Source organism: Eubalaena glacialis, chromosome 2 (assembly GCF_028564815.1).
Source record: "Eubalaena glacialis isolate mEubGla1 chromosome 2, mEubGla1.1.hap2.+ XY, whole genome shotgun sequence".
NCBI lineage: Eukaryota > Metazoa > Chordata > Mammalia > Artiodactyla > Balaenidae > Eubalaena > Eubalaena glacialis.
In genome coordinates this window covers 64,401,562-64,424,604 of record NC_083717.1, presented here as the reverse complement: position 1 = coordinate 64,424,604, position 23,043 = coordinate 64,401,562, and the positions used below count along the sequence as shown (strand labels likewise).

At 47.6% G+C, this 23,043-nt stretch overlaps 1 protein-coding gene across 1 annotated transcript in view; it reads right to left on the bottom strand.

Annotated features, from left to right (window-relative positions):
• Positions 1-23,043, bottom strand: part of GRAMD2A (GRAM domain containing 2A) — a 31,732-nt gene that overhangs the window by 8,621 nt on the left and 68 nt on the right.

Here is a 23,043-nt window from a genome sequence, read left to right as displayed (position 1 = left end):
TGATAATCACGCCTTTGCATGGATTCTAAATCCAACCCATCCTTAGGTTCAAATGTGACCTCAGGGAGGGGTGCCTTCCATCAGTCCTCCCCCAGCCTAGTGATGAGCCCTACTGCAGGCTCTCAGCCCCGAACCCCAGGCTCCCTCTCAGGCACCTGTGTGTGAGCTCTAACTGCCCACCTCCAGGGGCTCCAGGACGCCTCCTGCAACATCGCAGCCCCTGAGCCTGGGGCACCACCAGCGTGCAGCAGGCACTCGTGACATGACCTGAGGAAGGACTGTGTGGACAGTGTAAGTGAGATCAAGAACAGAGGTTGGAGGAGAGATGGGCCATGAGAATAACAAAACAAGGCTGCCACGATTCCCATAGCATCTCCATGAAAAGAATAACGGTAAGAAAACAGGAGTCCCTTGGGGTAAATGACTCAAATATGTTCAAACTCAAAGCAACTCCTTTTCATGTGATGAACATGATGGTCACAAGCCAATCCTTCATGTCCATCGATTAAAATCAGCCCCTCCTGGCCGTCCTGATAATGCTGTTGATACAGAGACCCTGGCTATGGCCGAAATGCACTGCTTTCAAAATCACCTTTAAGTCAGACTTTCTACTGATTCGTCTTCTTTCCCACAGTATTTGTTTAGATGAGTAAAAATAAAGAGATGGGAGCAAAGTCAGAGGAAAAGCTAGGTCTGGGGTGATAGTCATCGAGAATTCACCAACAGAACCAGGCAGGCGGGGTCCACCCAAGGACCAACAGGGCCCTGACCCAGAGGAAGGAGGTGGCAAGAGCAGGGCGCTGGAGAGTGGGGGGCCAGCCTGGGTCCCCGCACCCTGCCGGCAGTCTCTATCCACTCCCACAGAGCCTTCCTCGACCTAGTTGCTCTTGCTCTGTGGGTCGTGAACTATACCCGCTGCCCATCCATCCCCATCACACCTCCACGTGCAGACTATGGAGTTAATATCCAGGGTCTTCAAAACCGTATCTATTTTTTCAATCAAAGCCACAAAAAAATGTCATTATTGTCATGAGGGTGATGGAGCACGGGAGGCTCAGTAGGCTGGACATTAAAGGGGGTAGAAAAGGTTTGAAAATTCCTCAGATGAGGCCCTTTCATTCTGCTGAGCCTGGTCCAAAGGCAAGATGCTGATCCAGAGGACACAACTTGTGCTTGCCCTGCCCTCAGGCCTTGCTGGCCCAAGTGGGAACTCAGGCTAACTGCCCATTCCTTCATTCCTTCCACAAATACTTACTGAGCTTATCACCCCATGAGCCCAGTACGAGCCTGCCCAGCCCAGGGGGCTGCTGAGAGGGAGGGGATGGGCAGCTAGCACTGAGAGACGTCAGGAGAGGAGCCAGGCCCATCAGGAAAGGGGAGACACAGGGAATTCCCTGGCAGTCCAGTGGTAGGACTCCGCACTTTCACAGCCAAAGGCCCGGGTTCAATCCCTGGTCAGAGAACTAAGATCCTGTAAGCCAAGCAGCACAGCCAAAAAAAAAGAAGGTAAGGGGTGACAGAGAGGTTAGGAGAGGGAGAATGAGAGGGAGAGAGAGGCAGTGCAGAGAAGACCCAGAGAGGCTGAGTCTAGCTGCTTCCTAGGGACCTCACAGACGAAGCTTCATGGGACACCTGACACATGCACTCCACTCTGGATGCCTCCCCCGGGCTCAAAATATCCACACCAGGTAGATACTCCCCAACCTAAATCCCTAACCTTGACACCTCATTCCTCCAGAGCGGCAGAGCCTGCCATCTAGACGAATCCATCAAAGTGAGCTCAGCATCATCCCCCCAAATCTGCTTCCCCTTGGAAGGCCCCATCCTCCACAGTTAGCCAAGCCAGAATCCTCAACTCACGCTTCTTCCCCACCGCCACAACCAGCCAACCGCCAAGGCCCCGAGAGCCTGGCACCACCCAACCCACCATACCATCTACTGTCTCCACTCCTGCCATACCAGGCAAGCCTAGGCCACCATCATCCTTCTCCTGGATGCTGGCAACAGCTTCCTAACTACACCTGCCCTCAGCCTTGCCCTTCCACACCTGGCCCTCTCCCACATCCACACTGCCAACAGAGCCATCTGGGGCCCAGATCTGAGCCTGCCCCCCTCCTGCTGACTTTCCTCCTGTAGTTCCTTCTTGCCTCCTCACCTGGCCTTCCTGACCTTCCTGCTTCCTTTCCAGCCTCACCCATGCAGCTCAGCGGCGGCCCTTCACCCCTGCATGTTTGCTCTTCCTGGAATTCCTTGCCATGCTTATCTACCTGGGGAATTCCCTGGTTGTCTTTCAAAGCCCAGATCAGGCGTCACCTTCTCTGTGAAGCCTTCCCAGCTTTCCCTTGTGCAGAGCTGGTCATCCCTCCTCTATGGTCCCTGGTCCCTTCTTTCACGCTGCTGCTCCAGCCCTTACCACCCCAGACTGTGCTTGTCTGTTTAGACATCTGAGCTCCACCAGGGGTGTGTCTTCTACATCTCTGTACCTGCAGCACACAGCAGGCGCCCAGTGTTTGCTAAATGAATGAGTGAAGGAGAGACAGAGAAAGGGACACGATGACACTTCAAGAGGGAGGAGGGGAGAAAAAAAGCCAGGCAGTGGGGACTTCCCTGGTGGCACAGTAGTTAAGAATCTGCCTGCCAGTGCAGGGGACACAGGTTCAAGCCCTGGTCCGGGAAGATCCCACATGCCGCGGAGCAACTAAGCTCATGCGCTACAACTACCGAGCCTGCGCTCTAGCGCCACAACTACTGAGCCCGCGAGCCACAACTACTGAGCCCGCATGCCACAACTACTGAAGCCTGTGCGACTAGAGCCCGTGCTCGGCAACAAGAGAAGCCACCGCAATGAGAAGCCCGTGCACCGCAACGAAGAGTAGCCCCCGCTCGCCGCAACTAGAGAAAAGCCCGCGCGCAGCAACGAAGACCCAACGCAGCCAAAATAAATAAATAATATTTTAAAAGCCAGGCAGTAAGAGTGAAGGAGGCACAGAGAATGATGGATGCCCAGCAGTAAGGGGAGGGGTGGTGGACAGGATCGGAGGGGGGTCACCCACAGATGGGCCCTCCCCTCCGGGAGCTCCGGCCTGTGAAGCAGGCAGACAGCCCGGCCCGGCAGCGCCAGGCACTCAATCCGAGCCGGCTGACTGATCAAAGAGGAGCTCGGGTGGGAGACAGAGGACATACGGAAAAGGGTAAAATGGCTCGGAAGGGATGGGAGGGGGTATTTGGGGAAAAGCACAGGCTGGGCCCCTCCCAGCCCCACAGCAGTGCTCACTGGCTGGCTGCACCCCTCTGGGCTGTCGCAGCGCCAGCAACGCTCCGCCAGCAACGCTCCACCAGCTACCCCGCCCCTCTGCCAGAACCCTCCCTAACCACAGGGCAACCCCCGCCCTCGCTCCTCAAGCCTCGGGCAGCAGCAGTGCCCGTGGCTGATGCTGAAGCAGAAAACTCGGCCAGGCCTGGCAGCCGGAGCCAGCTGGGCCTTTGTGGTCACAGGCGGGTCCCCTCGGGTGTCTCCTCCCCCAAGGGGATGTCCACACTCTCCCAAGTTGTCTTCTAGTGGACACCTGAGATGCTAGAGCGTCCTGTGGGTCCTGTGAGCTCTTCTTAAGGCCAGGGACAGCTCCACCCGCTCCTGCAGGACGTGGGTCCCAATCAGCTCCAAGGAGAGACCTTGTCCAAACAGAAAACACATCTTAGCAGCAGGCCCCTGAGAGTGCAAAGCCAGAGACCACGAATAGAGCCATCTAGGGAGAGGGAGCTGAGGGCGCACGTCCTGGAAGGAACGTCAGCCACTGGGGCTCAGCGGCCCAGACCTTGGGGCGCCTCCAAGTTCCCCCAGGCTCCCTCACCCCACCCCACCTCTACGTCTCATCACACAGCTCACCACTTACTTCACAGAGAAAAGAGACCATCCTGTTAACTCTGAAGGGTAGCCTGCCGGGTACACACTAGAATCACCTGTAGAGCTTTTCAAAAAAACAACCAAAGAAAAATGATCCCTGAGCTCTGTTCTCAAACCAGTTAAATCAGAACCTCTGGGGGTAGCATTTAGGTAACTATATATTTTTAACTTGTTACTGATGTATAATTTACATATTGAAAAGTGCACACAAAGTAAGTGAACCGTGCAATGCATTTCACAAACGGTGCATACCGGAAAACCTGCCCTCCAGAAGCTCCTCCCGTGCCTTCTACTCTCACTGCCCACTCCCAACCCCCCACCCCCGGTCAAAGAGAACCACTGGCGCGACCTCCAACAACACAGATCGTCTTTGCCTCTTCGGGGACTTTCTGTGGATGGAATCATGTGGTACGTGTTCTTCTTTTACTCGGCGACACACTGGTGAGATTCATCCACAGTGCTGTGTGTGGCTGCAAACTGTGCATTTTCACGAAGGTTTAGAGTTCCATTATATGGACGTGTTGCAACTGATTTATTAATCTTACTGTTGAGGGGCATTTTACTATTGAGTTTCCAGTTTTTGCCTATTACAAAATTGTTGCTATAAACATTTCAGCACCTTGTGTCTTGTGGACACAAGTATTCGTTTCTATGAGTAAACACTTAGGGTTGGTATTGCTGGGTCATGAGGTTCAGCTTCAGGCTTTTAAAAGCTCTCGGGTGATTTTAAACCCCTCCTTTGTTTGGGGCTCAGAGGGAGACGCATACCTCCTGGTCTCCGAGGCCAGTCCTCCCACCTGGGCTCCGGACCTGGGGCCCTGACCCTCCTGTGCCTTCACCCGGCCCTCTGGAGTTCCAGGAACATCCTTGGCAAAACAGGGAATCACGCTCTTAATAGAGATTTCCTTCATCTGTTAAGGTCGCAGAGTTCATTTCCTGAGTTTTGTCAAGGAAGTAAGGCCAGCCCTCCCGTGTGGCAGCGTCCAGCCCTGAACCACACTGTGTCCTGCCCAAGAGCCTCCCTATCTTTCTCTCAGGGCCACTGGCCCGAAGAGCAGCCCAGACAATGGCTGACAAGACCTCTCCCCAAGGGAAACTGGAATAACGTGGACAGAGTTAGGCTCGTCGTCAATACACTGAAACTTGAAGAGGAAAGGCAATCTCCTTTTGCAAAAAAATAACTCTATTATTTCTTACATAGAGGCTGCACCCCACTTTTTATTTTTCTAAGCTGATATTCCATATCCAGGACAACAAGGACAAGTTTCGCCTTTTCCACCTATTACGGAAGGGGAGAGAATCCCATAACTGAATTCCATACTGAGTGTAAGGGAGTGTGGCTCTGAGTTGGGGGCCACATGCTGGGCCCCAATCCGTCTGTCCTGCTCAGCAACCCTGGCAAAGGACTCAGGGTGGGGCAGGTGCTCAGCCTAGCCACAATCCCTACTTCCCAGGAGCTGGGCTGAGAACCCCTGGGCCAGGAATATGCTTTGTTTCCCTTTATTACCCATGGCAGCTTTGAAATGACGGGGGATGTGGAGGCCCAGTTTGTACAGATGACCCGGGCTACAGGACAGAACCACGGGGCTGCTCCAGACCCGAGCAGAGCCACCCACAAGCTGACCAGTGCCCTCTTTAGAATGAAAAGCTGAGGGACTTCCCTGGCAGTCCAGTGGTTAAGCCTTTGCCTTCCAATGCAGGGGGTGCGGGTTCGACCCCTAGTTAGGGAGCTAAGATCCCACATGCCTTGCGGCCAAAAAACCCAAAACATAAAAAAAAAAGCAATATTATAACAAACTCAATAAAGACTTTAAAGATCGTCCACATTAAAATAAAAATTAAAAAAAAAAGAATGAAAAGCTGAGCTGGCCCATCAGGATCCCTTTCTGATGAACCCTAACTGGGAAATACGGGAGGTGGAGGAGGGGGGCCAAAGGCAGCGAACAGGCAGGAGAGAGCCGCAGGTGTGCTGGGCCAGAGTGACTGGGTGCACCTGGAGATTGGGTCTAGAATGAGGAAGAGAGTGAAGAGAGAAGCAGGTGGGCCGTGGGCCAAGCCCCGCCCTGGGAGACAGCGAAGAGGGTCCGCTCCCCTCGCTGCTCCTTAACTTTCCATCTGCTTCCAATGCCCCGGCCTTTGTAGCCAAGACCAAAAATCCCCATACCTGGTTTGCCCGAAGACCACAAACGAGGGCACACATGTGATGTCCTTTAAGACATGATGGGACTTCCCTGGTGGCGCAGTGGTTAAGAATCTGCCTGCCAATGCAGGGGACAGGGGTTCGAGCCCTGGTCCGGGAAGATCCCACATGCCGCGGAGCAACTAAGGCCGTGCGCCACGACTACTGAGCCTGCGCTCTAGAGCCCACGAGCCACAACTACTGAGCCCAAGTGCTGCAACTACTGAAGCTCACCTGCCTAGAGCCCATGCTCTGCAACAAGAGAAGCCACCACAATGAGAAGCCCGCGCACCGCAACGAAGAGTAGCCCCCGCTCGCCACAACTAGTGGGGCAGGTAGTACAACTTAACGCTTCACGGGTGAAGAAGGGAGGCTCAGCTGGGTTCACTGGCAGGGCCAGGACTCCATAGACAGCTGATACCCACACCTGGGGGTACCATACCTGCAATGAGCCTTCAGGGCCAGGAAAGGGAAGAAGCCTTTGAAGAAAGTTCAGACCAAGTGTGGCCCCATTAACGAGGGAGCCCCCAGGGGGAAGGAGGTGAATGGACCTGGCTCATGATCTCCTCTAATCTCAGTCCAGTTCTAGCCATGCAAGAGAGATGCACCATTCCCATTGCACAGATGAGGAAACTGAGGCCCACAGAGGTAAAGCACCTTGCTCCTGACCACATAACTGGAAAGCAGTGGAGCTCGAATTCAAAATCCAGTCTGGCTGAATGTGTGCACTCTTTCTACCGTGCCTGGAGGGCTCGAGGGACCCAATTCTGCCCTTTCCTAGAGCTTTCTCTGCTGCAGGGCCAGGCTCCCGCTCTCCCCACAAGCCTAGTACAGGGGGACTAGGGGAAACGGAGGGGGTGTCTATTGGGCTGAGATGATCATGTGGGAGACCTTCTGGGAAGTGGGGTTCCCTAGATCAGAACTCCCCAGCCTTTATCTCCCCTACTCCAAGAACCAAACACACTGGGTGAGCTAGTTGCTAGGAAGATGTGGGCTGGCCCAGCCCTCTGGGGGCGGCTGGATCCAGCCTGAACAAGGACCCCTTTGAGCGCTGGTGCTAACAAGAACTCCTTCTACCTACAGGGATCTCAGAAACCCTAGGTCCTCCCACCCAGTGGGAGCTGGGAGGGCCAGGGGCAAGGCTGGCCCCATCTCCCACTCTCGGCAGCCAAGCTGCCTGGTTGACTGGACCAGCCCTGGTTAAAGGGCCCCAACCCCTTTTCCCTTCTCCCTGACCTCCCACCCAGGCCTGGGCTCTCAGCACACCAGAAAGGTTCTGCTCCTCATGGGGACAGAATTTGGGAGCAAAGTGCTCAGGCTGACTCTTCTCCTGCCCTCGGGAGCTGCGCTAATGAGCCCCCCCGCCCAGCTCTGCCTGGGCCCTGCTCAGCTAAGCTGCTGCTGCCCGCGGTGGGGTCCCCCTCTTTCTCACCCCCCAGGACCTCTCCTCCCTGAAGCCTGGCCGGCCTGTACCTCCGGGGAGGGCAGAGCCGTCCCTCCCTGTGCCCACGTCTGCTCAGATAGCCTCCTTTGCTGCATCACCTGTTGATGCGGCTGTCTCCCCCCTAGACTGTCTTATTCATCTCTTACCCCAGGGCCTCGCACAACCTCAGGCATACAGTAAGTGCTCCATAACTGTTTACCGAAGAGACAAATGCTCCCTGTGGAAAACCCCTCTGTGTAGTTTGTTTAGCAGTAGTGGGGCCTCAGGATGCCAACATAAGACCTGGAGTGAGGGAATTCCCTGGAGGTCCAGAGGTTGGGACTCTGCGTTCTCACTGCCAAGGGCCTGGGTTTGGTCCCTGGCCGGGGAACTAGAGTCCCACAAAACACGCGGTGCGGCCAAAAAAAAAAGACCTGGAGTGAGAACAACTCACTCAAGTTTGCCTCTGGCTCCCCTGACCCTCCGGGTGGCCCCCAGGCATCTCCCTCTGAGTCTCCTCCCTCCTCTCTAAAATGGGGAGAATCCCTTCTCTGGCCTGCAGATGGTCAGGGCCGCTGTGAGGATCTGAGAGAGGTCACGGCCCAGCCCTGGGGAAGGGGGCCGGTTCTCACAGCCTTGCCCGCTGGGCCTCCCACCCCTGTCTGCACCCCTGAGAGCTGAGTTGCCCCCCTACCCTCCCATCATGTCCCTTGAAGGATGCCTAGAGGTGAGCTCCCCATGGGAAGTAGAGATGGGGACACCACCGGGCCCCCCACTGCACCCACAAAGCTCCATACATGTCCTGCGTGACTGAACCTTTCCCCTGGGACAGTGGCAGTGGGCAGGGCCCTCTTTACACCTGGGTGGCATCCACAGACTGCGTCCCATCTCCTGGGGCCCAGAGGTCCTCCCACAGCTCAGGCCCAACCATACTCAAGATCCCACCCTCTCTTCTCCCTCCACCAGAGGTACGAGGCTAGCAGTTGCTGCCCCCTTCCTGGCCAGAGCTCAAAGACCTGCAGCGTGAGAACAGTCACTAGGGAGACAGAGGGACAAATGGCTGAAACCTGGAAGCTTTGCTCCTGGGGATACGCAGGATTTCCTACAAAGCCCCGGCTACGATGGAGCAGGGAATTGGTTCTGCAGAGAGTGACCTGCCTGTTGCTGGCCTCATCCCACAGTGCCCACTGCTGGAGCAGCATCTGTGTGAGCTGGCACCCCTGGACCTGGTCACAGACCACTTTTTCTTGGCAGGCCACTTGGGGCTTGGCTGTTTCCAGACAAGAAGCTGGTCATTCAGGTCTAAACACAGACTTGCATTCATGAAGAAACAGAACGCCCCTGTGCTCCTGGGGGCCACCCTCTGCCGGGCCGGCTGAGCAGAGGGCCCACAGACACCCTCAGATGCTCACCCCCACTCAAGGCTGCCCGGAGGTGTGGCTACTCCCGGGACAAGTCAGCTCTGTCCATCCATGGGTAGCATCCAGCACACCCAACTCCAACCACCCTGGGACACCCACCTCGGAATCACTCTGGCTTTGGGGACCCACCTGGCTCTTGTCAGGGCACAGGCAGTCTCGAGCAGCCTCAGTGTCCTGGAAGAGCCTGGGCGTGGGGACAGGAAGACAGGACGCAGGCCTAGAAGTACCTCTCACTGCTGTGGGTCCTTGGAGAAGCCACTCTCCCCTTCTGGGCCTCAGTTACTCCTCTGCAAAGGGGCAAGAAAGTCTCAAGCCACGAGGGAAAGCAAATGTTGTCTGAGGAAATAACAAAGCCTAGCCAGGAACTGGGTGAGGGGCAGATGGCCACTGGCTCTCTGTGGTCAGAAAAACCCCAATCCCAGGAGAGGCTGGCAGGAGAACAGCCCTCAGAGGGCTGCCGGCCCCTCTGCCTCCATCCTACAAATGCCAATTGAACGCCTGTATTCTCTCAGCTCTGCGTAAGTGCTGTGTATACGAAGAGGGACAAGGCAAGCTACTATCCCCAAAATGCCCGGTGGGAGAGGCAGACATGAAACAAATATTTATAGAGATTGATACATAATTATAACCGTGTAATGTACGCTATGAAGGCAAAGCACAGCGTCCTAGGAGGACCTCTGTCAAGGAGTCCTGAGTCACCCGTGGGGAGTGGGGAAGACCTCCCGAAGCAGCAGCAGCAGCATTTGCACTGATAGCCAACGGATGCTAATCAGACTGAGGGGCTGGCAGGGTCGGGGGTGGGGAGGATTGGAGGGTGTTTGGAAGGGGTCCTTGTAGAGGGTTTATTAGAGGGTTTATGATGTGCAAAAGCCCTGAGGCCAGATGTGTGTGGCATGTATGAGAAACGTAAACAGAGCCTTTGTGTCTGGAGGGTAGAGATGAGTAGTGAAGTAATGAGCAATGAGGCTGGAGAGGTTGGCAGGGCTAGATCACGCAGGGTCTTGTGGGCCCCAGTAAGGGTTTTTGTCATTCTCTTAAAAACTATGGGGGGGGGGGTCTTTTGCGCTGCAGAAATGGAGTCGGAGACACTAGATATAGCTGGTTACCCCCGCAACCGGTTTCTTCTGGGGACTTTGGGCCCCCAGATTTTGAGATCTGATTTTCAGTATATACAGGAATCGGCGTTTTCTGGAAAATGTATGTGAAGGTGTGATTTTAATATCCATCACTTTTATACTTATATGAAAGTCCATGAATAAAGTTGTTTAAAGTAAAAAAAAAAAAAAAAGAAAAGAAAAGAAAAGAGGAAAAGCTATGAGGAACCAATGAAGGGATTTAAAAGGGGAAATACACTGTCAACTTTGTACGTTAAAGAGTATGGAACAGCATCTGTTTGAGCTGGCACCCCTGGACGTGGTCGCAGATCACTCTAATACATAGATTGATTTCAAAGTAATGCAAAGGGCGTGGGGCAGGGGGCGCACAGGATGAGTACTGCTGAAATAGGGACAACCTGATGTTGGTGGTTATTGTAGTTGGTGGTGATGAATACATGGGGGTCCCTCCTACAACTCTCCTCCTCTTTTGTATATATTTAGAATTTTCCATGGAGACAGACCAGTTAGGAGACTGTATTCCAGCAGAGAGATGAGGTCTCAGACTTGGTGGCAGTGGTGGTGATGGAGGTTGAGGGATAGATTCACAATATATATTTCCAAGTAGAACCAACCTGGACTTGGTGATCAACTGGATGTGGGGCATAAGGTAAGAAGTGTCAAACCTGACTCTAAATTTCTGGCTTAAGCAAGCAGGATACGGCTGTGTTTTGCTGAGACAAAACAGGGGAAAATATACTGGAAAAAGAACATATTTGAAGGAAACAATCATGAGTTCAGTCTTAAACATGTGTGAGAAACATTTAAGTGGAGATATCAAGTTACATATGAGTAAGGAGCTCAGAAGAAAGGTCCAGGCTGAAGGGATACATTTCTGAGTTATTGGCCCATGGATGGGTACAGGAGCTAGGAAGATCCCCCAGGGAAAGTGGGTACATAAAGAAGAGAAGCTATCGAGAAGGGTGCCAAGACCAATTCAACGGGGGAGAGAATAGTCTTTTCAACAAATGGTGCAGGGACAACTAGATATCCACACGCAAAAGAATTAAGTTGGATCCCTACCTCATACCATGTACAAAAAATAACTCAAAAATGTGAGAGCTAAGACTCTTAGAAGAAATCATATGTGTAAATCTTTGTTTGATTAGGCAATGGTCTCTTAAGATATGACACCAAAAGCACAAGAAACAGAAGAAAACATAGATAAATCGAACTTCATCAAAATTAGAAACTTTTGTGCTGCTAATGATATTGAGAAGGTGGAAAGGAAACTCATAGAATGAGAGAAAATATTTGTAAATCATGCATCTGATAAGGGACTAGTATCTAGAATATATTAAAAACTCTTATGACCTTGCAGATATCATACTAAGTGAAAAAAGCCAGTCACAAAAATATAAATGCTGTATGACTCCACCTATGTGAAGTACCTAGAGTAGTCAGATTCATAGAAACAGAAAGTAGAATGGTGGTTGCCAGGGGCTGGAGGAGGGGGGCAGAATGGAGAGTTATTTAATGGGTATAGAGTTTCAGTTTTGCAAGGTGAAAAAGTTCTGGAGATTGGTTGCACAACAATGTGAATACATATATTTAACATTACTGAATTGTACAAATGAACTTAGAAATGGTTAAGATGGTAAATTTTATGTTATGTGTTTTTCTTAACCACAATTAAAATCTTTTTAAAGAACTCAAAACTGAAAAATAAAAAGACAAATAATCCAACTAAAAATGGGCAAATGTTTAAATAAACATTTTTCCAAAGAAGATATCAAATGACCAATAAGTACACAGAAAGATGCTCAACATCATTAGTCATCAGGGAAATACAAGTCAAAACCACAATGTGATACCACTTCACACCCCCGAGAGACTGTAATTCATATCAAGTGTTGGTGAGGATAAGGAGAAACTGGAGCCCTCACACATTGCTGGTGGGATTGTAAATTGGTGCAACTGCTTTGGAAAACAGTTTGGTGGTTACTCAAATGGTTAAACGTTTACTACATGACCCAGCAATTCTACTCCTAGGTACATATACCCAAGAAAACTGAAAATATATGTGCACACAAAATCTTGTACAAGAATGCTCATAGCAAAGGGAACCCTCCTACACTGTTGGTGGGAATGTAAACTGGTACAGCCACTATGGAAAACAGTATGGAGGTTCCTCAAAAAACTAAAAATAGAATTCCCATATGATCCAGCAATCCCACTCCTGGGCATATATTCAGACAAAACTACAATTCAAAAAGACACATGCGCCCCTATGTTCATAGCAGCACTATTTATAATAGCCAAGACATGGAAACAAGCTAAATGTCCATCAACAGATGAATGGATAAAGATGTGGTACATAAACACAATGGAATATTACTCAGCCATAAAAAAGAATGAAATAATACCATTTGCAGTAACATGGATGGACCTAGAGATCATCATACTAAGTGAAGTAAGTCAGAAATAGAAAGACAAGTACCGTATGATATCACTTATATGTGCAGTCTAAAATATGACACAAGTGAACTTCTCTGTGAGACAGACTCACAGACATAGAGAACAGACCTTTGATTGCTAAGGGGGAGGGGGGTGGAGGAGGGATGGATTGGGAGTTTGGGATTAGCAGCTGCAAACTATTATATATAGAATGGATAAACAACAAGGTCCTACTGTAGAGCACAGGGAACTATATTCAATATCCTGTGACAAAACATAATGGAAAAGAATATTAAAAAGAATGTGTATAACTGAACCACTTTGCTGTATAGCAGAAATTAACACAACATTGTAAATCAACTATACTTCAATTTTTTAAAGTTTTTAAAAAAAGGAATGCTCATAGCATTATGATAATTATTACCCTAATAGCCAAAAAATGGAAACAACCCAAATACCCAACTGATGAATGGATAAGCAAAATGTGGTATACCCATACAGTGGAACATAATTCAGCCATACAAAGGAATGAAGTACTGATACATACTACAACATGAATGGACGTTAAAAACATTATGCTAAATGAAAAGCCAGTTACAAAAGACCACATATCGTATGATTCCACGTACAGGAAATGTCCAGAATTGGCAAATCCACAGAGACAGAAAGTAGATTAGTAGTTGCCAGGGGTTGGAGGGAAGGGGAAATGGGAAGTGACTAATGCACATAGGGTTTCTTTTGGAGGTGATGAAACTGTTCCAGAATTAGTGATGATGGTTGCACAACTTTGTGAATACAGTAAAAGCCACTGAACGGCACACTTTAAAAGGATGAATTTTATGGTGTGTGAATTATATCTCCACAAGGAGGATGGGGAAGAGGGAGGGGAAGGAGAGTAGCCTGGGACCTCAAGAACTACAACACTTAAAGGCTGTGTGGAGGAGGAAGAGGAGTGCCCCAAGGAGATGAGGAGAGGGTGGCCCAAGAGGTAGGAATAAAACCAGGTGTATAGGTTGTCATGGAAGCCAAAAGAGTACTTCAAAAAGGAGGAATGGGAAAGCAGTGAAGTTTGCTGAGAGGCCAAACAGCGGGAAGACTGAAAGGCAGTCTAAGTAACTTTAGCAACAAGGAGGGGATCTGGCAGCTTCAGCCAGGACCGTTTTGGTGCCCTAGTCGGGGTCTGAATCCAGACTCGGGTGCTAAAGGCCTGCTCCTTCTTCCTCTCTCCCACGCTGCTGACTGCATCCCAGGGACGGACGGTGAGGACAGGCCTCTGAGCACAAGTGAGGATGCTGCCGAGCACAGCCGGCAGCCCAGGTCACCGGCCAGCTCAGCGCCACACCAACCTCGGATCCTGCCTTCCTCCCAGTGAAAGACCACGGAGATGCTGGGGGATGGGGCTGTACCTCCCTCTCCTGATTCCCTGAGCGGGGTGTCCACAGTCGGGGAGGGAGTGGGTGCTGCCCTTGCCCGCAGCTTCCCCGCCTGGTCCAGCCATCCTCACCTGACGCTCCTCAGCCCTGGCGCGTCTCTGCCGCAGCCCGCGAACCACAAGTCCATTTTCTGCGCCAGCCCTCGGAAGGGCTGGAGAGCCCAGCGCCACCCGGCGCCGAGGGCAGCCACACCCAGAATTCCGGCACCGCACGGCCCCGCGCCAGCCCGCCCGGCCCTGCCCTGCCCACCCCTTGGCGGGGGCCGTTGGGTGGGCAGGCGGAAGAGCAAAAGCTTGCGTAGACTGGAGGGCTATTGGAGAAACAGCAAGCATGCCGGCACCTCTGCTCCCTGGAAAGGGAGCCCGCACCCCTTCCGGGACCCAAACCTGGTAGTTGGCCCGGATTTGGGACGTCCCAAGAGGGTCCAGCTCCGCGCCCTGACACAGGCTTCCGCTAACCGGGCTCCCCCAAGCCGTGCTCGTCTAAGGGTTCGGATTCCCGGGTGATGACCTACTCTTAAAGAGCTTACTGGGTCCTGGTACCTCTCCCTCCAGGGAGAACCCCAGATTGTCCAACTGGTGGAAACCCCCTAGGAATGCCTGCTCTCGCCACTGTTATTCAACATTGTTCTGGAAGTTCTAGCCATTGCACAAAGGCACGAAAAAGAAATCCAAGGTTCATACATTATTTGGGCTGGCCAAATAGTTCGTTCGGGTTTCGTACCGTCCTACCAAAAACCCGAACGAACTTTTTGGCCAACCCAATAAAAAGCAATGCTTATTGTTTGAAAGATGGTAACATAAGCTAACTAGAGGATACGTCATCAACTGGAAAAATCATAAGAAAGTGGCCCAGATATTCTTATATTTGGGCCATGGGCTAGGCAGAGCTCTGATAAGGATAGACACACAATACACTCTCATGGAGTTAATTGTTATTCTAGTGGTTACAAGATCAATATAAAAATCAATAGTTTCTCAGTAGGCCTGCAATAAACAGTTATAAAACATATTTGGGGAAATGATTCTATTCATATGGCAACACATATAAGTTACCCAAGAATAAACTCTTAAAATGTAGAGCAATCTATGAGAAGAAAATCACAGATATTTTTTAAATGACACGAAAGAAGACTTGAATAAATGGAGAGAGAAACTCTGCTCCTGAGTGGGAAGATTGAAAGTTTTAAAGAAGCGAATTTATCCCAAATTTCATGCAAGGGCTTTGCCCTACCAGATTTCAGAATAAACTACAAAGCTGGGGCAATTAAAATACTTATTAGTTTAGGAAAAAATGAACAGATCAATAGAACATAAGGGGAGTCCAGAAGATGATCTATGGGTATCTGAGAATTTAGTATATAAGAAAGAAGCTGTTTCAAATAAGTAAGGAAAGAACAGATTGTCCAATAAATGTTCTTGGGGCAATTGGCTACCTCACACCATTCACAAAAATAAATCCCAGGTAGATTAAACATCCAAATATTTTCTAAATCAATAAAGAACTAAAATAAAATAGAAGAGAATATTAACATACCGAGAAAGGTCTTCCTAAGCAAGATATAAAACCCAGAACACATAAAAGATTTAATTGCATAAAAATTAAAAACCTTTGTACATCAAAATTTAAACTGGCAGGGGGCTTCCCTGGTGGTCCAGTGGTTAAGACTCTGCACTTCCACTGCAGGGGCATGGGTTCCATCCCTGGTCAGGGAACTAAGATCCCACATATCGCAATGCGGTCAAAATAAATAAATAAATAAATATTTAAAAGGTGACGTAAACAACAAAGGATTGGTGTTTTTAAATGATAATGACTCATCCAAGTCAGAAAGAAAAAGGTAAACAATCTAATAGAAAAGTGGGTAAAGAATATGAACAGGCAAGTCACAAAAAAAGAAATATCTCTATTACCTATCTTACTGGTAAACACTAAAAAAATTATAGTGCTCAATATTACAGGATGTGGAAAGGATGTGGAAAATAAGCATTCTTATTTTCCATGATGAGACTTAAAACTGAGTTAACCTTTCTAACATATATCAAATTATTTAAGAAATGTAAATCCTTTGATCCTACAACTCCATTTCATGGAACTTGGTATAAGGAAATAAACGGACAAGTAGGCAAAAATTTATATTTCTTTACTTAACAAGTATGAAGGAAAAGGTGGAAATAACAAAATAATATTTTATCAATATAACAGAGTCCTATGCAATTGACTAAAAGACTAGAGTATAGCTGCATGTGCTAATATGGAAAAAAGTCCAATATATGTTGTTTAGTGAGAAGTATATATAAGTAACCACGATATAACCCATTTATAAAATTAAAAGTTCTATATCAAACAACAGTGATTATATCTCAGGGAAGAATTCACTCTCAATAGTTTCTGTTTTGTTTGAACTTATTATAACAGGGGTGTAATACTTTTAAAATCAACAAAAATAATAAAGATATTTAAAAATAAAAAAGTAGAAGGGATATCTTTTTTTACTTATTAAATTTCAAAGGTTTAAAAGTTTAATAACATCTACTGTTGATCAACATGTTGCTGAATGGGCAGTCTCACACACTCCTGTGTGAGAGGGCAGTGTGTGAAAATGCACATACATTTGTATGTAGATACCCAACAGACGCACAAATTCCACTTCTAACAATTTATTCTTAGGAAATAATTGAACACAAATTTAAATGTATAAGAATGTGCACTGAAGCGTAGTTCACTACACTTGTAGAAGAGGAAAAAAAACAATAGGGCATGAACGAATTATGGTTTACTCAAAGAATGAAAGGCTATGTAACTATTAAAATGATATTTATCATTATTTATTAAAACTTATTAAAAATAAGTCTACCACAAAGGATAGCATTATAGAACATTGGAAAAAACATTATATAGAACAGCATGTATTATAAAATATATTGGGAAGGATGCTCACCAAAATTCTAACATTATTTTCCTCCTTGAGTTGGGATTGTAGGTGTTTCTTTTCTTCTTTATAATTTTCTATAGTATACTTTGCCTAAATTTTATGATCACAATAAACTATTTTCATTTGGTGAAAGAATGAAAAAAAAAGGGAAAGACACAGAAAGAAAAAAACTTGTTCCAAAGGCACAGCAATGTTAACTAATAGACACTTCTTAAATTCCAAATTTCTAAAACATGCTTCTTACATGAAAACCCTCAGAATCCAACAGAAAAAGAAACCTTGATTTTAAAAATGAACTTTGCCAAATTCCCACATGTGATAAAACTGTACAAAACTAAACACACACACACACACACACACACACACAAATGAATGCATGTAAAACTGGTGAAATCTGAATAAGGTCAAAGGGATTATATCAATGTCAATTTTCTGGTTGTGCTATTGTTGTGCAGGATATTACCACTGGGAAAAATTGGGGGAAATGTACATGAGATCTTTGTATTATTTCACACAATTGCATGTGAATCTACAATTATCTAAAGATTAAAAAGTTTATTTTTAAAAAATGAACTTTGCACCTTGAATAGTAAAAAAGACCAAGCTTTTCTTAGAGCTGGGTCTGAATCATCAGAGAGACCTGGTCTCAGATTCTCAAAGCTGGAGGAATTGCAGGGAAACTCATTTTTGGTGAGCATCTACTGTGTACCAGGCCATTACACAGCCTGAGAATCTTTGAAGTAGGCCAGATGTGACTCTGTTTTATAGAGAAGAGAGGGAGGCTCAGAGCCAGTAGTAACTCAGCAGTGACTTGTGGAGCAAGGATTTGAAACCAGGTCTTTCTGAAAGCTCAGGCTCTTCCTATTACTATATCACAGTAACTACGTAACCGAGAATGACTTAAAAGGGGGGAATAAAACAACCTTACTCAGTGTTATCCATATCAAGGAACTTAGTGTAAGGAAATAAATATTCAAGTGGGTGAAAAAAAGGTAAAGTTGCAGTTAGGCACAAGACATTTCGAAACGTGCGCCTACATGTAACTGTGATCTATCAGGTATGTCACTGAAGTTCTGATTATTAGAAAGTTCTTTCCAACACCCAAATGGACCTCTCTCTATCTACTGATCCTTCACCAAAGAACAAACTTTTAACATCATGTTCCTTTCTTGATAAAACCAGATCTTCACTGCTGGTGTGACCAGTGCAGAGTCTCTGCAATGACTACTCCTAATCTCTCTTCTCCTGGGTCTGATACTGCAAGACCCATTAGCTTTCCCACTTGCTGGTCTTACATGGGGCCAACTGGTTATTTCCAGTCCTCCCAAGTCTTCTTCCATCATTATGGACCCCAGTTGACAGTCTAATGGACTGTGGAATCCAGGCAAGGGTTGCAGGGAAGGTCTGTGAACTCCTGAATTTTGGGCAAAACTGTTGCGTCTGAACAAAGGAACATGTCTCTGGAAAGAGAATATTTCACTTTCATTAGATTTTTTTTTTTTTTTAATGGGCATGACTGTAAGACTTTATTTACAAAAACAGACAATGGGCAGGACTTGGCCTGCTGACCATAGTTTGCCAATTCCTGTGGGCGTCAATTCTCAATATGTAAAATGAAAGAGAGAGAGAGAGAGATTATTAAAACAACTGCCAAGTATAATTTAAAGTTTCTTCATGGATACATGTATATGTATGGCTGAGTCACTTTGCTGTGCTATATTTTTAATATAGCCTATGACTCCCAAAATGATAGGAAATACAACTTTAATTTGATCAGCAATCAAGTGGGTTTAAAAGATAAACTTCAAAACTGATTACTTTAAAAAAAATAAATAGTCAGCTAGCAATGAACACCCCTGGTGCTTAGATTATGGTCATGCAATTTCCCAAAAGGGAACCAGTGTTCCTTAGAGAAATGGCTGATTCCAGATTTGGGGCAGGAAATACACAAATGGGCCTAAAATATCTAATCATACCAGAAAGCAAGGAAGCCATCAAAGACTGTGGTCATGGCACAAGTATTCAGGAGCCAACCTGAAGATAGGGCAAGATGGGACAATTTGAGCATCAATAAGAATAATGTCTACAATGGGCTAAAACACATCAAATATGTTTAAATCCATGAGATCATAATAATACCAAAATGACTCATTGGTCACCTTTGGTGATTACTAGGGACCCATCTCATTATTTTGAAAACTTGTAAATAAAAGGAAAGAGCTGAGGATTTATTCTGTCTTTCTAGTATTTGGGTAACCAAATAGTTGAAGAAGGGACATTTCTCTTATAGAAATATTCTTATAGAAATAAGCTAATAAATAATGAAAGAGTGATAGAATTGGAGTAATACCATTTTGCAATCCCTAATGAAATAATGGGTCTACATGAAATAATCATCAATGGCTGTTAACATGCCCCAAAGAGAAATAACCAGACCTTATGTGTTTCCTCAAGTGTTCAGTACCTCCTGAATCTGATCAATGTCTAGATCCAACTGCCAATTTATAGGAAATACAGGAGTCAGAGGAACATTTTTAAACAGCACCAGAAAACTGGGCAATGGTATAGGGAAAAAAAATGATTTTTTCCGACAAATAAGTTGCAAGGAAAAAAGAAGAAATGGAAGGGGAATTTATACATTACAAGAGACTACTAGAGACACAGATATATAGATTCAGTGTTTCAGCCAATTGTATAAACCTCATTTGGATCCTTATAAAAGTTTTTAAAATGGCACAAAAACATTTACTAGATGATGTGAGAACTTTGCCGACTAGCTATCTGATGATTTTAAGAAGTTATTGTTATTTTTTAGGTGTGAAAATGGTATTGTAGTTATATTTTTAAAAGACCTTATCTTTTATAGGTATACACTGAAATAGTTGTGGATGAAATAATATATCTTAGATTTGCTTCAAAATAATCCAGGAGGGAGGGAGAAGGGAGGCCCATGACTTGCTAATTGTTGAAGCTGGGTGATGGGCACATGCTGCTTATTATACTACTCTTCTTTTGTATGTGTTTGAAATTCTCCACAACGAAAAGATTTAACAGTTAAATATATAAACATTTTCAACTTGTTTGGTAATCAAAGAAGCCCAGTATGAATATCGATTCTGAGGTATTGTCACTAGGTTATTTCAAAATAAAATTGTTGAATAGTGCTTCAAAATTCAAAAATTATTTTAAAAATAACATTTTGTGTGGCCCTGGTGATTATGGGCAAGTTTCAAATAATCTGATTAATGTTAACATAAATTAGAAATATTTAATTTTTTTCTTTACACAAGGGAGTGAGAAAAACATTCTTACAACCAGTCACAGCTGTTTGCTCAGGCATCCCACCCATGCTGTTGTTCTGACCCTAAGCCACCAATGACCCCAAGACACCAGTGAAATGAAATACCAGTATGATTTTGACAATTATTTAATATACCATGATGTGCCAGGTCAACACGTCAGAAGGAAAAGCAATTTGTGTTAGATTTAAACTAATTCTTTATATGCTTTTTAGTCCATATTTTTTTGAGGGTGAAATAGATTAGGATAGTTTTATTACTTTGCAAGGCAAAGGGGGACACAGCAGGCTCCTGCCTCGAAAAACTATGTTTTCCCCTTTAGTTCATATTTTTAAAAAATAGTCCCAGCCAAAACTAACATCCTATTTAAAAATTAACAATGTGATTTTCTAGTGGTTTTAAACATCATCTGAGGAAACTCTAACTTAGGACAAGGACTTAAAGATTGGCTCAACCACCACAGGTTATTAAAACACTCCAGTCCTAAATTATGACCAGGCACTTGTAAACTAATGAAAATGTGTAGCTGTAGTGGGGAGAAGGGAGACACCAGCCTGCCCCGCGGAGGCTTATATTCGTGGGAACAGTGCCTTCCTTCATGCTGTAGCTGGCAGGGACTCCCTGGGGAGGCAGGTACTTCTTAATTACAAAGGAAGCTCCGTTCCCGGGGGCTTCTGCCCTCCCCCTCCTCCTTCCTTTCCTATGTTAGTAAACAGCAGGGGAATTAATCAAAGCTTCAAAGGTTGGTGATAACATGTGGTGACAGACTGGTGCCCCGTGGCCCAGGTGAATAGCAGCACAGTGGCCAAGACTGACTTCTTGCCAAACTTACCCTCGCATAAGAGATGGCTGCAGAATTGGGGGGAATTATTTTCACTTCTCAGGAAAGGAGAAAAGCAAAATATTTTCTGGTGTCCGGACTCAGACACGACACCAAAGTGGAATGCTGCATGGGTCTCAACTTCATGGGCTTTCCATAGGTAGTCATAGCAACGAAGTAATTATGTAAAGAGATAAAATACCTTCAGAAATCAAAGGGGAAACAGGCTAGTTAGCAGAATCACTGAATGACTGCATGGAGAAGGCCTTTAAGGAGGCTACAATCCAATCTCCTTACCTTATGATGGCAAAGCAGGCCCAGAGAGGGGACTTGTGCCAGGTCACAGCAAAATAGGAACTTCTGATGAGAGAGGCTCTTCATGCTGGTCTGATAAGTATGGTATGTGGCATTCAAGGGCCAAAGCCACAACTTAACCAGGTTAAGGACTAGGAGGGGCCACCCAAGCACAGGCACGTGGAAGAGGTTCAGGGAGGCTGGCTGGCATAGCCCATCTTGAGTACTGCTGACCTCAACCTTAGGGGGTCATCCTAGGTGGATGGATTGGCACACAGATCCTTCCGGTCTGCACTAAGGCTTTGAAGACTCGCCTAAGCTCAGAAATTTCAAAGCAACCAGTAACATCAAGGCATGGATAGGACCTGGGCTGTCACCTCTAGGCTATTCAGAAAATTCTCCCAAAGGCAAGTCAGGAAGGAGAACTTGGATTTGGCCCCAGCAGAAATGCTCCTGGAAACTCAGGAGCAGCTTCTGTCAGCTTCTGCACTGACATAATGCGCTCTAGATCTGCCCATTTGCCCCAGAGATGTGCACTGCTTAACTGGTCCTGTCAAACCGTAACCTCAGACCTGAGAGTGTCTGTCAGTGTGGTCAGAGGACTATGGAAGGAGCATACTGGCCCCCTCACTGCAGGATGGGAAGGACACCCTCTACTCCACCTCTCCCTGCAACCCCATAAGTCTTCGCTCTGAAAGGAACTGGACTTCAGAGCCAGCTAGGGGGTGTACACTGGGGCAAAGGCATCACGGATTGTCAGGACATTCTCTCATTCCCTAGGAGGCTGATTCCTTCAAGGATGGGTGGGGCAAGCAAAGCGAAGAAGGGCAAATGCCAGTGGGGTAGGGCCTCACCAGCCTCTCTGAAGACAGGACAGAGGGAGCCCTTAAACATTCCACCAGTTCCATGTACTCGTGTGGACTGGGCACTGGGCTCACACCACATTCACCCTATCTGCCCCAGTGCTAGGTGGCCAGCCTTCAGCGCTCAGGCTGTGGGGCTTGGGACTGGGGCAAGGGCAGGAACTTACAGCTTCATCCACTGGCTCTGTCTTCCCCAAATAATCCTATCTGCAGGGCCCCAAGACTTCATGGGGCAGAGGCCACAATTCTTGGTGCCACCTGAAACACCACCTCCTGCCTGTCCTGCCTCCCTGCCCCTTGCCCAGCTGCAAGAACTTTCCTTCCTCCGAGGGTGGCTGTGGAACAGATCTCGAGGCTGAGAGACTGGCCCCAGCCTGCCCGACGGCGAAGGGCCTGACGGATGGGTGCGGCCGAGTCGTCCTGGGACAGCTCCACGCTGCCTCCCGGGCAACCGAGCGCCGCTACAATTGCAGACCCGTTTGGAAGAGAGAGGCTGACCCTTTCGGGGGCCAGAAGGGAAGCGCCAGCCCTTGAGTGGGGGGCAGTCAGGACTGGGGGTCGATATGGCTGGGGAATGAATGAATGAATGCCCAGCGACGGCGGCGGAGGAGGGCGATGATGGACCACGGGAGGTATCCCGAGGTGGGGTGCCCTCCACCTCCCTGATACCGCCTGGACGTCCCTCATCCTCCAGGTTCGAACCCCTCGCGCGAAGCGCCTACAGCCTGACATCCTGCCCCGGCACGAACACCTCTGAGCCCGGGAAGCCCCAGGGCCCGCGCGGCGCAGCTCTGGAGTGAAGCCCGCATTCCGGCGGGCCAGGAAGCGCCTGCCCCGCGGGTAGAACGTGCCGAGGCGCAGCGGCCGCCGGGTCCCGCCGGGCAGCGTCCCTTCGAGGCGGCCTCTGGGCCCTAGAGCCCG